General features: G+C 48.1%; 2 protein-coding genes across 2 annotated transcripts in view; one reads left to right on the top strand and one right to left on the bottom strand.

Moving 5' to 3' along the window:
* The window catches only part of CCDC102A (coiled-coil domain containing 102A), a 36,063-nt gene extending 26,410 nt beyond the window's left edge, over positions 1–9,653 (bottom strand). Inside the window, 1 exon segment of the mRNA XM_048515835.1 lies at positions 9,546–9,653. The gene's annotated coding sequence lies outside the window, so the exon portion shown is untranslated.
* The window catches only part of ADGRG5 (adhesion G protein-coupled receptor G5), a 29,046-nt gene continuing 22,265 nt past the window's right edge, over positions 9,207–15,987 (top strand). The window contains exon 1 of the mRNA XM_048515837.1: positions 9,207–9,900. The gene's annotated coding sequence lies outside the window, so the exon portion shown is untranslated. The remainder of the gene's footprint in view (positions 9,901–15,987) is intronic.

The raw sequence follows: 15,987 nt of genomic DNA, 5'->3' as shown, positions 1-15,987 counted from the left end.
ACTGAATTTTGTTTTGTACTTAAAAAGAAAAAGTATTATCTTCCTCCAACCCTTCAGGAAATGGTAAGCTACATCATGCACAAAGCATCCATTTATCCACAGGATAGCTAGTTTCAGAATCTCGGACGTAGCATGTGGAGCTTGACCTCCAATCCTTTAACCCCTTGGGCAACTTAGCTATTTCTCTCACACACTACTACAACCACCGGCTGCACTCTCTGGGCTGGCTGGAGGCGGTGCGAAAACCAATTCCCTCCCTTTCCTCCCTCCCTGAGGAAGCCTGTCTGGCATTTGTGTCCACCCACAGAGACCAAGAAGATGAGGGAGCTTTTCCCAGACACGTCTTTCGGAGCCCAAATTCCTTGGCTGCTTTCCCCTGCTCCACCGCTCCCTCTCCATCCAGACGGCTCCTGTTCTTAAGTCAGTAGGGCCTGAATGGCTGGAGGCAAAACGCTGAAGTAGCGTGGGGCCCTGCAAGTCTCAAGTGGTTGACAGCAGGAATGAGATCTGCAAGATATTCTACATTCGTAGCCAGCTGTGTCCTAGGACTGCCTGTACTGATTGTTTTCAGCTGTCCACGGCATCGGAAGAGGGTGGCAATTCTGAATCCACAGGAAAAAGGGCCTGTCGGGGTGATCAGAATCACTCGCACTCAGTTCTGGCTAAAAAGTTCCTTACAGTTTGATGCAGTCGCATCTCATTGCAAGCAGCACTTACAATCCATTTCCCTCAAGGATATTCTCAGTCCATATTGAAAATAACGTGCAACAGAATCTGGTAAGCGTCTTGAAAACAAACGCAGCGCAGAACGCTAGATTTTCTGCAGTTCTGCCCAACAGCCAAATATGATCCTGAATTCAAAATTCGACATCTTGACAACTTCAACTGCCATTTGTTTTAATATCAAGTTTCTAGTCCTCGTGATCAGTTTGAAAGTACGTGAGAGGAGACTCCAGAATCCACTGAGTAGACTGTGGAATGGCTTGGTATTATGGCAGGGCTGGAGGTAGGGGAACTGTACCCCTGCCATGCCCCCACCCATCCCTGCTACACCCCGGAACACCCCCATCACGCCCCCACACCGACACCCCCCCCTGGTGTTATGCCTATGGTTAAAGTGTTGAACTAGCATCTGGATGATCCAGGCTCTCTGTCCTGAATCTAATGTCCCATCCATTTCATTGGATGTCCCCAAGTTTCAGGACCACAGGGGGCAGGAATTCTCCTTGGCTACTTTCTCCATCCTGTGGCAAGCAGCAGCCAGGTGCCTGGCACCTCTCTGCATTGGTTGGAGAGGAAGAAAAGTTCCTTTTGTCAAAGGCAGTGCTTCCTCGTGGGGGGAGGGTCTTGGAGGGCATCTAGCCTTTTTTGGTGCTGACCCTGGTCAACATTTTGCCTTGCAAAGGTCTGAAAAAGAAATCAATACCAATTTTCAGGCCTTCAAAAGAAATGTGGTTATCTGCAATCCTTCCTGCCTAACAGCTAAGACACTTTCTCCCACCATCCTATCTTTTAAAACATTTCTGGGAGAAAGAGATGACTTGTTAAATTGATTGGTGCGGGGAGAGCATAAATTACCAGAGTTGACTTGGTGGGGAAGGGGGAGATGCCAGAAGAATGGGAAATATTCTGTGAAGCAGATGGCTGTGGAGAGCCACACTGGCTGGACAGAATGTCTGACAATGAATCAACATTGTCTGCCAAGGACCGAGCCCAAACGTTACACCACTTTGAGCAAAAGAGCCATTCAAAGCAAGAATCAGATCTACAAGACACCCCTAGTGGCAAAGAAGATGCTGGGGTGTTTCTCATGTTTCACCTATTACTTCATTGATGCCCCAAGAGTCAACAGTGGACAGAAATCAAAGGAAAAACTGTAAATAAGAAGAAGAAGAAGAAATGACCAGTGGTCATTTACAAGGCTGTGTCAATTTCTATTATTGGAAAGCCCAAAAAAGATACTATTACTGAATATTCAGGCCCACTCCGCACAGCAAATGTACAGTGGGTTGCAGTTGGGATAAAGTAACCCGTTTTCCTGTTTTCGCATGCATCTGTGCAGGCAGCAATTGAAGCCCACAGAAACAATGCGGGTTGCTGTCGCGCCTTCGCCTGGAGGCGCATGTATATTTTTTATTTACTTCCCACTGATGCGTAGTTACGCAGACATGCACAAATGAACCTCCCCCCCTCCTCGAGCTATGCTGACATCTCATGATACCATAAAATGACCATTTGCACCTGCGTGGCTATGCAGATGTAAGCCACAAAAAAATTTTTAAAAGGAAAAACAGAGGTGAATGAAACGCCTCCTGGCCAGCCTTTAGCTGGCAAGTGGCTGCAACCCGGGGTTTTTCAAAAGACTCACAAATAGCACGACAAAAATAACTGTCCCAGAGTAGAAAACTTGCTTCACTATCTAGTTTCATGCTCCTAACTCTGAACCATTTTTTAAAAAGTTCTTTTTTCAAGGACCTTGGATTGGACCAATGTATAAAGGTCTCCCTGCTCCATTTTATCCTCACTACAACCCTGGTTGTTGTGGTGTGGGGCATTTCTGCTCTGGTAGCATCCCAGTTTAAATGAGACTTGGCACAGTTCAAATGAGACCTGGGTAGGGCATGCCATGACTCGTGCCACATTTCTGTCAGGTTGCTGTTTGGGAAGGGAGGGGATGAAAATGGAAAATAAGAAAATAGTTCCTGGCCGGGTCACCTCTAGATCACAGCAACCCTAATAGCCCAGACTAGCCAGATCTTGTCTAAGCCTGGAAGCGAAGCACAGTCTGTACTTGGATGAAAGACCCCAAGGAAAATTGGGGCTGCTATGCAGAGAAAGGCAATGGCAAGCGACCTCTGCTCATCTCCTACCTTGAAAAAAACCTGCAAAAACCTTACATCTCTTAATCATATGTTGACATGCTGCTCAGTTTATGGGGCACGACAGAACGCAGGTGGGGAATTTATACATTTGCCCAGGGCTGCAGAAAAGCCTTGGTGTGCTCTTGTAGCCACGCCCAGCTCTGAAACAGAGAAATACCTAACTTACTCACTGCAGGGAGTTGAGCACCCACCCGGCACTGATCCATTTGGGCGCCAGGAAGAGATTGCCTACGTATGGGGGGGGGGGGACACCTAATTATGGCTTTTTCAGCTGGAGCTCAATCCCCCACTCCCCCAACTCCATTGCCATTTCCCAGGTCCATATAGGCTTGGACAACAGCAGCTGAGGCAGGGGGGATTTTTTTTTTACCCAGTAAATTTCAGGTTCAGGTATTTTCAGTTAAAAAGCTGGATAAAGCCAATGGGTATTGGCTTTATTCGGTTCTGCCGAAATTTCAGGGTTTTAAAAACCTGAACCTGAAATTTACCAAGGGGCAAAAAATGTGCTCGTCCGTAGCATGGAAAGGGTGGGTGGGGGGAATAATTTTTTTCTTTTCTCCTTGAAAGGATTCCCCAAGCATGGACTTCATCACAGAGCCACAGGAATCCCAACAGGGGGAAAGCCGTGCTCTAATTGTTTACAGGCTCGCCCATTCTCCAACAGCTTTGCCCACATGAAAGAGTTGTTGCTAGCAGCCAGACACCAAGCAGACATTGGAGGGAGGAGGGGGCTTGCCAATTTTCCACTGCGTAAGCCTTTCAGAGGCTTATACCACTGTAGCCAAATGCCACGACACCAGCCACTTCCTTCCAAAGTGAAGGCAAGGAGTCTTGGGTTTCTAATTTTTCTGCTGGCTACCACAACCTGCATCACCAGGCCCATGGAAGTCTTTGTCTGATGCTGAACCACAGTTCCGGGCTGACAGCAAGACTGACCTGCAGACCAGGGTCCTTTCCCGGCTTATACCCCGATGCGAGGGAAAATACAATAAAAGAGAGCAGAGGAAATGCAAACAAGTTTCCAGTAGGGTTCCAAGGTCCCACCGGCAGGGAATGGGGGGGCTAAGGTTGCCAGATGCAAATAGGGAAACTCCTGAGATTTGGGGATGGAGCTTGGGAGAATGGGGAGCTAAATGAACCACAATGCCATAGAGTCCACCCTCCAAAGCACTCATTTGCTCTGAGCGAACTGATTTCTGTGGTCTGAAGATGAGCTGTAAGTCCAGGGATTCCCTGGGTCCCACCTGATGGTTGTCATCCCTCGGTCCCAGTGGGCTCAGGAGAGAAGAGAATGTGCTACATCATTTGTGATTTTCTATAGAAGTTTCTTGCACCGGGAACTCTCATTCAGCAATACTCCTGTTACCTTCAGATTCACTTCAAAGGTCTAAGGCAGTGGTTCTCAACTTGGGGGTCGGGACCCCTTGGGGGGGGTCAAACGACCCGTTCACAGGGGTCACCTAAGACTCTCTGCATCAGTGTTCTCCATCTGTAAAATGGATAAATGTTAGGGTTGGGGGTCACCACAACATGAGGAACTGTATTAAAGGGTCACGGCATTAGGAAGATTGAGAATCACTGGTCTAAGGTGTTATTTCTCAGGTGTTGACCTCTGCAACTGCAGAAGGCTCGTCTTTCCTGTCACAAAAGAAGGCCTTGGCAATCAAGCAGTCTGTCTTGGAAGCTTAGCAAGCTTTAATTGTGCCACATCTCCTACACTGTCAATGAGATATCCCAGTCTGGCCTTATCATTGGCAATAGAGGTATACATAAAGACTTCCTGAGTGGGCCAACCTCAAGTACGGGCATTCTAGTTGTGGCCTAGTCCTGGCAAGTCAATATTTCCTTTCCTCTCCTACTTCTTTAGGTTCTGCTGCCATTGGCTGCAACATGCTCCTGTCCAAACAGGGCAGAAAATTAGAACAAGTAGAATATTGGGGTGGGACAGGACATGACACAGAATAATGCAAAATTGTGCACATGTGTTAATTTCCACAACCATATGGGAGAGGGGGGACAGCAAATCCAGCTGCTCTTGGGGCAAGATCCAGGTTACCTCACAACATATTTTATTTTACTTTGTTTAGCACAGAGTACACCTTGCCCAGCATGGTGTAGTGGTTAAAAGTAGGTGGATTCTAATCTGGAGAACAAGGTTTGATTCCCCAGGCTTCCACCTGAGTGGCAGAGGTTTATCTGGTGAACCAGATGTATTTCTGCACTCTTACACTCCTGCTGGGGGACCTTGGGCTAGTCACAGTTCTTTGGAACAGCCCCACCTGCCCCACAAAGTGTGGGGAGAGGAAGGGAAAGGAGTTTGTAAGCCACCTTGAGTCTCGTTACAGGAAAGAAAGGTGGGGTATATTTCTTCTCCTCTTCCTCCTTATCTGGATAGCCCAAGCGAGCTCGATTACATCAGCTCTCAAAAAGCAGGGTCAGCCCTGATTAGTACTTGGACGGGAGACCCCTTGGAAATCCAGGGTCGCTAGGCACCAGCAGCCAACGGCAAACCACCTGTGAACATCTGTTGCCAGGAAAACCCTGGAGGGGGCATAAATTAAATATGTCTTCATAGCATTAAAAACAAGCACTGAAGATTGTTTCCTTAGTAAGCTAAAGATCGGCCAGGAATGCTCAGTAGTCCAGGTCAGGCAAGACCTGAACAAAACAGCTGCTGCAATCCGTGCCAGAGTGCCCTCGTCCCTCAAATGCTTCTGCTCCACCCATCGTGCCCACGCTGAAGGCTTCTGCCCCATTCAGCCTCTTCTCGGAGAAATGAAAAATGTTGGACGGAAAGCAGCCCCTTCTTCACCCCACTACTTCTGGGCGTTGAGAGGGACACTTTAAGAACTCGTAACCAGAGTGCAGCAGCCAGTTGCTCTGCCAAGCTGGAAAACAGCTCCAGGAAACCTTAATGGGAGGGTGCGGGACAGCCAGAATTGGATAAGTACAGACCTTGGTGGCTGGTCAGCCCACAGATGTCAAGAGCCTAATTGCTTAAAACTGACTCAACTGCTGTAAGGGGACAAGGCAGGAGAATTTGAGACCTTGTTGCAGAATGCACAGGTGCTATCCGATAGATTACTGTCCCAGTAGTCTAACTATAGGGCAGGGTTGGTGGGTCAGGCTGGTTTATCGAGGTCCTGGCAATGTACCCAATGAAGAAGGTCACAGCAAGAAGTTTCTTCCTGACTTGCTTGTTGACCTCAGCAAAACCCCTCTTCCCATTTCAGCTGGGCACACGTACAGAGGACCAATGGGGCTATCAAAATGAGCATTGCACATTTCTGTCCTCATAAGGGCCACTCCATGGTGGCTAATAAAACGTACATCATAATACCACATTTCAAAACTGATAAAACTGACCAAAAGCCCTCATATCATGAAAACAATTAAAACCAGAGCTAAAAGGCATAAAAAGACAACAACAATTAAAATACTGGGCAGAAAGGAGGGATCACTCGGGAAATGCCAAACAGAACAAAAAGTCTTCACCTGCAGTAGAACAGATATTACAACAATGTAAGATCTGGTTGTTGGGGCTTTTCCGGGCTGTGTGGCCGTGGTCTGGTAGATCTTGTTCCTAACGTTTCGCCTGCATCTGTGGCTGGCATCTTCAGAGGTGTATCACAGAGAGAAGTGTGTTACACACTGTGCCCGCAGATACAGGTGAAACGTTAGGAACAAGATCTACCAGACCACGGCCACATAGCCTGGAAAACGCACAACAACCAGTTGAATCCGGCCATGAAAGCCTTTGACGATACAATGATCAAAGCTGCAGTTCGTCATGATTTCTGAACGCACCCTATGCAGAAATAGCTGAAGGGGGACTTGGATAGAACATAGATTCCACTTTTTCACCGCCATCTTAAGACTTACAGAACAGTGGTTAACTAAGAACACTTTCCTGGAAGAAAGCCCATTGAATTGACTTGGATAGGATTCTGCATAGACCTGCTTAAGATTGCCCTCCTGAGCCTTTCTAAGCCCACTTAAGTCAATGGGCTTAGAAGGGTGTGATTTTGGCTTAGGATGGGGCACTGTTAGGTCAGTCACTAAGCGAGCCAGAGCACTTACATCAATCTGACATAACCTATTACCTTTGTTAAAGTACTGCCACACTTTTTGCACATGTTTCAATTAACTGGCTGAGTCATTTAATTAAAATATGTCTCTCATTCCTGTGCTTCCTGAACCTGACAAAACTACTTGGTGCATGATCAGAATAAGAGAAATTCCCCTTCAGGAAGGAATTTTCAGCTCCAGAAAGGTGCAGTTGTGTCTTCTCTGGCTCTTGGGACTCCAACGGTTCTGGGACTCACAAAACCCCAGCTTAGCTATAATATAAGGAATCAGGTGTCACTTTTAAAAGTTCTGGTAAGTCATTGGATGCCAGGCGGTTCTTTCAAGCACAGTATTCTGGTTGTAGGAAACTGACACAATATTTTCTTCTAAAAGGTCCAGGGTGCTGAACCGGGGCAGAACTTGTGTTCAACCCAGAACGAGGATAATCAGGTGACTTGAACTTCTAAGTGCCACATAAAAGAGGACTGCCACTTTCACAGCCTGGCCCTTCCGCAACATCTTTATTTCATTTTGGCCTACACTTGCCTATAGCAGGGAAGGCAGGTCTCCCAAGCAGATTTCCAAGCCAGGAGCCATTTACATTTAGACCAGCAGTATGCCTCTTGTATTTTCGCCAGCAAGAAATGAGGCGGTGACCCCATTCATGAGCAAGTGGTCTCAGGGTCACAAACCACTGAGCAGTAGGGGAAAAAAAATCTCAAGTTAATTTTTGACAAGAAAGACGGGGTTGCTGTTCCTAGTCAGAGGTGGCAGTCCAACATACAAGGGAAAGGAATTTGGGTGAAAGCATAGCATCATGCCAAGCCAAGACATGGAAATTTCCTCTCCCATGCCACTACAGAGCGTGTCCAGAGCAGAGCAGGGAATATGTCAGAGCAAGAGTGCTTTCCAAAACAGCACATACTTCCCACACGATACCCCGGGACTCATGTGGAGGGACACAGTTAGCCATCCTTTCCCCACCCACAAGAGCAGTTCTGCACTGGCTGCATGCCCCACCCCCCCTAACCTGCCGCCCACCTGCTTCTTCCACCCACCTGACAGCCTGCCTCTCCCCTGGCCAGTGTGCGAGTGTGCTAGTGTGTGTGCCAATGCCCTGCTGTGCTTACAGCTGCTGCCCTTAGAGAGAAGTAGGCAGGAAGTCAGGAGCAGCCTTTCCCTCCACCTCTCCCCTGGGGTGCAATTTCGGGGGACATACAATTCAAGTACTTGCCCTGGGGTGCCATTTTCTGCAGGTCTGCCACTGCCATGCACTTTGCTGACTTTGGGCCAGTCACAGCCTCTCACAACCTAACCTACCTCACAAGACTGTCATGAAGATAAAATGGGTCACAGAGAACCATGCATACTCTGGGGAACTTGGAAGGGCAGTTTCTAATCGTACCAGACCAGGGGTGGGGAACCTGGGGCTCGAGATCCGCATGCGGCTCTTCTGTCCTTGCACTGTGGCTCCATGAGCCGAGCCGCCGGCCCCATCCTTGCCCGCCCTGCAGGCAGCAGGGCGGGCACACCAACTGCCCGCGGGCTTCCTCTCTCGCCCGCCCCGTTGGAGCAGGGCGGGCGCTTTCCCAGCTGCCGGTGAGGCCGAGCCGCCGGCTTCATCCTTGCCCGCCCTGCAGGCAGCAGGGCGGGCGCATCCATACGCTTCTCAGAATGAGCGGATTAAAAGGCTAAAAAAACCCAATATATACAGTGTTATCTTTAATTTAAATGTCAAAAATTATTTGTGGCTCCAAGTGTTTTCTTTTCCCGTGGAAAACGGGTCCAAACGGCTCTTTGAGTGTTAAAGGTTCCCTACCCCTGTACCAGACAAACGGAGATAGATACACTTAGTTAGATTGCCCCAGATCTGCAACCCGGAGAAACGATGCTGCCCGCGGGCCAAGTCTGCAGGCGCTTCTGCACAGAGAGCCGTCCAGTTCCGACCAGACACGAGCCCTCTGCCGGCCGCCCCATCCCTCCTGGAAAACTGCACAGCCCGTTTAGGAATCGAGAGGGGGCCACTTCCTCCTGCGGGCTGCTCCGTTTGAGGAATCCGCCTTTTCCCACCCTGGATTGGCTGCAAGTCTTTCCTCGGCCGCATCGATTCCCGAAGTCCGGACGCCTCATTGGCCAGCGCCAAATGCCACTCCTGCAGATGGCCAAGAGTGACCACCTTGAAAGTTTTTCTCTCTCCCCCTCCCGCACCACAGAGTTGGAATGCGCCCCCCGTCCCCCGCCTCCGCGCATAACTGGGCCAGCCCCACTGGCCAGCGGCGCTTCCTCTCCTAGATCCGCAGGGAAAAAAGATTCCCCGACCCCACGGCCTGCGGGACCCTCTGGAGCTCCGCCCCCTGCATGCAGCAAAGAAAGGAAAGTTCAGTGTTTTGAGGGGGGAGGTACTTCTAGGACACCCCCTCCAGGATTTAACCCCTTCCTCTCCAAACAACAAAAGACAAGCTTCTGCTGCTGGGAATTAGGGGACGGATCCGGGGATGCCCCTGACTGGACGGGGAGGGTGTCCTCGGTTCCGTTCCAAAGGGGGCCCGAAGGGGATCTACTGCTGCGTGCAGAGGTCTCGTGCGCCCCTCTCACCTGGATCGCGAGCCCGGGTCTCCCCCGGACTCCTGCTGTTCCGGACATCTGCAACGGAGCGCGCTGCTGCTGTGGTCGCCGCTGGCGAAAAGGGAACGTGGAGTCTCCTCCCCTTCGAAACTGGAGGGGAGGGGAGGGGGTCGTCGGGGGGAGGCTGCGAGAACAGTGCGGAGGCGGGCCCCACCCTGGCCCGGGAGGTTCTGTCAACTTGCAAACCGCTGCTCTGCTCCCTTGGAGTAACTTCCACAAGCCGGGGTGCTCCGGAACGACTGTTGGCTGCATAGCATGTGGTTCCAGGCGCTTGCTTGGGAGTAACGCCGCTGGGATCCCGCGCGGCATACTTTCGAGGAAACATGTAAGGCTTGGGCTGCTTGCAAACTTACTGAGGGAACGGGGTAAAAGCCGAAATGGCCCAGAACGGGGATTAAACGAGTTAGAGAACCACACACACACAAACAAACAAACCCCTGGCATGCATTAGAGGCACTCCAGAACTACAATCTAGAACAAAAATTGCAGAGAAAACGCAGATTTATTAACCCCTTCCAGGCCAAAAATGCCTCTCGAACAGTAAAAAAAAAAAAAAAAGCCCAGAACGGCCTGGAACTAGCATTAAACAAGTTAGAGCACCACAAAAAACTGTGGCATGCATTAGAGGCACTCCAGAACCTAGAACAAAAAAGGCAGAGACAACCTGCCTCTCTTACTGTGTTCTGGACCAAAACGCCTTCAGAGCTAGCGAATGGCCCGGGGTGGGCATTAAACAAGCCACAGGCCAGGGCCACAATAAACAGTGGCATGCATTGGAGGCACTCCAGAACTACAACCTAGAACAAAAAACACAGAGACAACCTGCCTCTCTTACCCCGTTCCAGGCCACAATGCCTTTGGAGCCAAAAATTGGCCCAGAACGGGCATTAAACTTGCCTCTGCATAGCAATCCTAGGGTTCCTCGGTCCTCTCCCATCCAAGCACTAACTAGGGCTGACCCTGGTTAGCTTCCAAGATCTGAAGAGATCAGGTTAGGCTGGGCCACTCTAGCTGTAAGAATTTAAGCACTTGATGTGTCAGTGTGCCTTCCTGGAGTCCCCATGAACTCATCAGAATTGTGATAGTCCTGCTGTGTCGCTAGAGGGTGCAGCCTTTCCTTTTTCTGCTCGGCATTTCAATCCTGCAGTGATGAAGAAAATGGTGACCCTTTGGAAGGTGACCCATCTTGCCCCTCCTTGCATCTGCGCTATGAGAGGGCCAAGACTGAGCCGTGTTCTTTGGCGAACGTGGTATGGATGTATGGCAACTGGGTTATTCAGCTTCACCCATAAAGACAGGAAAGACATTTATTTTGTCGGAAGAGAGCGAGCATCAAGTAGCCCAAGGAGAGCTTTGAGACCACCCTTCCTTGCCATACCCAGAAGCAGACAACTCCTATTCCCCTGCCAAGGGATATCACACTAACGGGGAGATGGCCTACACAGTAACCATGCCAGCAGTTTCCGCTGATTTGTACATGCCCCGGGGAAGGGGAAGCCTTTTAAAAACTTGCCATCTGGCCTGGAGTGAATTATTGATACAGGAAGCAGGCAAAGTGGGACAGCTTTAGTGACTCTTCCCGTCCCAGCCCTAGCCGGAGTATTACAGGGAAACATGCCTGCCTGCCACGTCTGGGTCAAGCTCGGCAGAGCTAATGGCAGGGGCAAGATTTGATCAGCAATCTCTGTTGCCAGCTTTGAAACGGCTTGGCTCCCAAAATCTGAAGAGATCAGGCTATTACTGAATAGCAGCCGTGCACAATTCTGTTCCTGGACAATCCTACCCCAGAATTCCGCAACCTGAACTCATTATGCAAATGAAGTAAATCTACATCAGCACATAACTTTAAAGAAGCAGGTGTCTCATAACTGTCTGTTCCCCGCATGTTGCACAATTCCATCATTCTTAAATATGGAGAAGGGAAATAAGTCATGCAGAAGAAATATGACTTTGGTTAACACTCTGGATATTCCTGCACACACTTCCAATTTCTGTGAATGGAATTAATTATGCAAACTGGAGAATGCGCAAATATGGATAACATAACTGAATTTTCCGGTTAATACATTTTAGCTTTTTGTTCTACTGAAGTGTCTGGTGTTTTCTCATTCCCAGGAAGTCAAACCCTGGAAGCGTGCCTCTTGGGACTTCTTCTTTGTGCCAAGTACAAAGCCTGTATTACTGAGGGCACACAAAGCAAAGGGAGTTTGAGAAAACTGACTGTTTAAAATATGATGACTGTTTCATCAAAATGCCTAGAAAACCAAAAAGGCAGGGGGGAAAAATCCTTTAATCATATTTTTAAAAGTATGACCCCCATGTAGATAAAAGAAACCTGCAGGCAGGGAGATTAAAGGTTAAAAGCAAATATTTCTGCGCATCCAGGGGAACTCCCAAGAGTGCTGAAAAATTCAAAATGTTTAAAATTGAGGGGAGGTTTTAAAATTCCATGCACAGACATTGCAAACACAAACTGGTTCAGTGTATTGTTGAAGGCTTTTACAGTTGCATTCAACTGGTTGTGGTGGGTTTTCCGGGCTGTGTGGCCGTGGTCTGGAGGATCTTGTTCCTAACGTTTCGCCTGCATCTGTGGTTGGCATCTTCAGAGGTGTATCACAGAGGGAAGTCTGTTACACACTGTGTCCTGTGAGAAGGGAATGTTTTAGTGGGGTATAAATTGTCATGTGCCCAGGTAGGGAACCAATCAGTAAGTGTTTGGGTGGAAATGGTTCCTTCACAGGCAAGATCTCATGCAAACAACTGGTTTCTTCAAAAATCTTTGACGTTTCTACGAAATGTTGGATTTTGACAAACCTGGACAAACTAACTTTGGAAAACACTTCTGGGCTGCTTCTTATGTGAATTGTGTGGCGTTCCCTTGTAATTGTCTGCAAAGTCCTGCAGCTAGGCAGAAGGACAAACTAACTTTGGAAAATACTTCTGGGCTGCTTCTTATGTGAATTGTGTGGCGTTCCCTTGTAATTGTCTGCAAAGTCCTGCAGCTAGGCAGAAGAAAAACTGGATAGTATTAGATAACCTCAGACACACATTCTGGGACTTCTTCCCATGTGGCTATGAGCTCATATAACTTATACCAGGGTTCTGTGGGGGCCAAATCAGGAACAAAACATGCAAGACAAATTAATTTAAAATGACTTTTGACTCCATGCAGAAATATAAAGAAACATGCAAGACAAATTAATTTAAAATGACTTTTGACTCCATGCAGAAAGATAAAGAAAAGATTTGTACTGCTGTATGCCCAGTTATAATGTTGAACAGAAAGTGGCAGTAGAGGTAGCACTTAGACTACTGGTTCTGGTTCACAAAAAATTGGTGTTGAGCCAAATTCAACTGGCTGACCCACCAGATACTGGATTCTTCCAATGCTTTCCTTGTGTAAAGGGAGTAAAACTCCAACAAATGGGGAAATGCAGCCCACAGTCTTTGGCTTGAAAGAGGAAGCCCCTGCACAAACAATGGTTTAGATCCAGACTCAGTTCTCCACCAATGGAGGTCCTCCATTCTGTTGTAGCCCACTGTTCTTTCCAAAATTCTGCTTTGGGGCAGGGGGAGGTGGAGAGAACACTGCAAATCAGGACTCTCAGGAATTGGTGGGGATAGCACTTCTATTATTGGAAAATTTAGACTGGATCTAACCCAATATGATTGTGATAAAACAGCTCGCAGTAAATTTAAATCCTCACGTCACTAATGAATTTCTATTTCCAAGCATCCCCCAAAATCTTATCCAGCTTCCTAGCAAAATGACTCTCCCTTTCCCACTAACTTCTATCCACCAATTCTTCTTGACTCACACTGTGATCCTATTTAGAACTGCATGCTTCCAAGACCACTGACTTCAGCGGACTTGGAGGCAGGGTGGGGGTGGGGAGGAGAGGGGGAGAGGCTGGATTCTAATCTGGAGAACTGGGTCCGCTTCCCCACTCTTCCACATGAAGCCTGCTGGGTCACCTTGGGCCAGACACAGTTCTCTTGGAACTCTCTCAGCCCACCTGGAGGCAGGCGACAGCACATCACCGCAGGCCATCTCTTGCCTTGAAAACCTTGCAGGGTCACCATATGTCAGCTGTGACTTGACAGCGTTTTCCACCAATATTGTTTAGGATTACACTGTAAATCATCCAGTTCTCACACAACAAATCTTGCAGTGTAGGAGTATATTAGGAAGGAATTTAGCTTCCATGCAGTTAAAGAGGACAAAACGGACAAAACTCCACTTTTATGCCCCTTCCACACATGCAGAATAATGCACTTTCAATCCACTTTCAATGCACTTTGCAGCTGGGCGGAACAGCAAAATCCACTTTCAAACCATTGTGAAACTGGATTGAAAGTGCATTATTCTGTTTGTGCGGAAGGGGCCTTTTAGTTGAGCATTTTGTTTCCAACAGCTTATCAAATGCCCTGGGAAGGAAGGCAGCACGATACAGCCCAACCTTGGAAGCTAAGCAGGGTCAGTACTTGGAAGACTCTGCAGAGGAAGGCAATGGCAAACCAACTCTGTTGCTCGCTTGCCTTGGAAGCCCCTTGCTGGGGTCTCCATAAGTCAGTCGTGACTTGACGGCACTTTACACATGCATCAAATGCCCCTGGAAATCACAACACAAAGTGGTTATGCAGCAGTTGTCCCCTTTTGTTTGTCCCCCACATCTGGTGCACAGAGCTCTGAATGTGGAGGGTCCATTTAGCTGCTAACAGCTGTTGTCATCTCCACTGTCCACCTGCTTACCATATTTAAACTCCATTGACTATTACCACACTGTAGGGAAATGATTCATTGATTTCATCAGATGTCTTTGAACCGAATGCCAGAGGTTGGAAGCTCATTTTCTGTAGTTGCAGATGATCAGATCCCAAGTTTTTTGAAGTTGGGCTAGTTTGCTGAGGGCTACGTAAACTAAAACGGAGCACCTTTGTAAGGCAATGCCAAGACGGCTAAAATGTGAGCAAAGCTGAGCTGCAGTGCAGAGGGAAATTGCCTGATGTAAACCAGAATCTCCGCAGAACTCATCCCGGGGCTGCGTGCTGAAAATTAACGTGGGGGAGGGGAAGGAAAAAAGTGTTCAGGTCGTGATCTGAAGGCCTCCTCTGCAGAGTGCCAAATCTGCAAAGATAAAATCCTCCACCCAGCACTATTTTATCTCTGCAGGATGCTGATCACAACATTTAACACCAGGCTTGCTAAATCCCCTTCTCCCCTGTGCACAACCTTTTAACCTGTCATGCAGGCTGATGAATAGGCTTGCCAACTTCCGGGGGGAAGGTGGAGATCTTCCACAATTATGGCTCATTTCCAAGGGGCAGAGAATCAGTTCACCTGGGGGAAAATGACCTCATTGAAAGGTGAACTCTATGGCACGATGTTAAAGTCCCTCCCCTGTCCAAACCCCACTCTCCTCAGGCTCCACCCCTAAAATATCCAGGTAGATTCTTAGAACCAAGTTATTCTCTCCTATAAAGGTAAAGTTTCCCCTTCAGTCGTGTTCAACCCTGGGGAACCACTGCGAGCAGTGATTCTATAGGCAAGCCTCTTTGTGGGGTAGTTTGCCATTGCTTTCCCCGGCTATTCTTTACCCCCTAGCTATGAGCTAGGTACTTATTTACTGACCAAGAAATGGATGGATGGCTGAGTTGACCATGAGGCAGAATTTTCTGTGGGATATCTCATCTGACACACAGGGGGCTCCAAACTTCCTGGATCTCATGTGGAGTGGCAGTGGAAGCATCTTTAACCACGGTTCATGTATCAGCAGCCTCCTATTATCTCCTTTATTAGACAGCAAAAAAGGCTATTCGGACCAACAAAAATTGGCATATTTGCTGAACAATGATAACTGTAATGTAACTGAGATATGTCATCAAGAATCGTTTATAAACAGTGGTCGAGTATAGGTTGTTCTTGAATATGTTTTATGAATATCTCTTTCTTTTTCTTGCTTTGTATAATATGCCAATTAAGGTGGGTTGATTGGAATCTCCAAGTAGTTCCCAACTTGGAGTGACAATCCTACCAAAGAGTTCTAGATAACTTGAAAACTTGCTCACTTTGGTTGGTCCTAATCCAATGTATGCGATGTCTTTTGCTTCAGGCATAGCTACCTGCAACCTGTTCCCAGAAACAGAACCGGAGAAAGAACATAGCTTTGTGTTTCACGCAAACATACAAAATCCCAAACCTGAACTTGCCCTGTTTGCAATGCCAGTTTCCCCTTGAGCCAAACACCCTGTAAGACCTATTAGTTCACAATTCAAAATGAGCAGCTCTTCTGAGTGTGTCTGTTTCTGCACATATGGCAGCACTGGGTGTGAGTAGCCACTCCCAGGACATTTGCAGAATTGTGTGGCTTGTCTGGCTGATGAATGCCACAGGGTTATCGCTGGTCAGTCA

This window comes from Sphaerodactylus townsendi, linkage group LG14 (assembly GCF_021028975.2).
Source record: "Sphaerodactylus townsendi isolate TG3544 linkage group LG14, MPM_Stown_v2.3, whole genome shotgun sequence".
Taxonomy (NCBI): Eukaryota; Metazoa; Chordata; class Lepidosauria; order Squamata; family Sphaerodactylidae; genus Sphaerodactylus; species Sphaerodactylus townsendi.
This window is presented reverse-complemented; position numbering and strand designations above follow the sequence as displayed.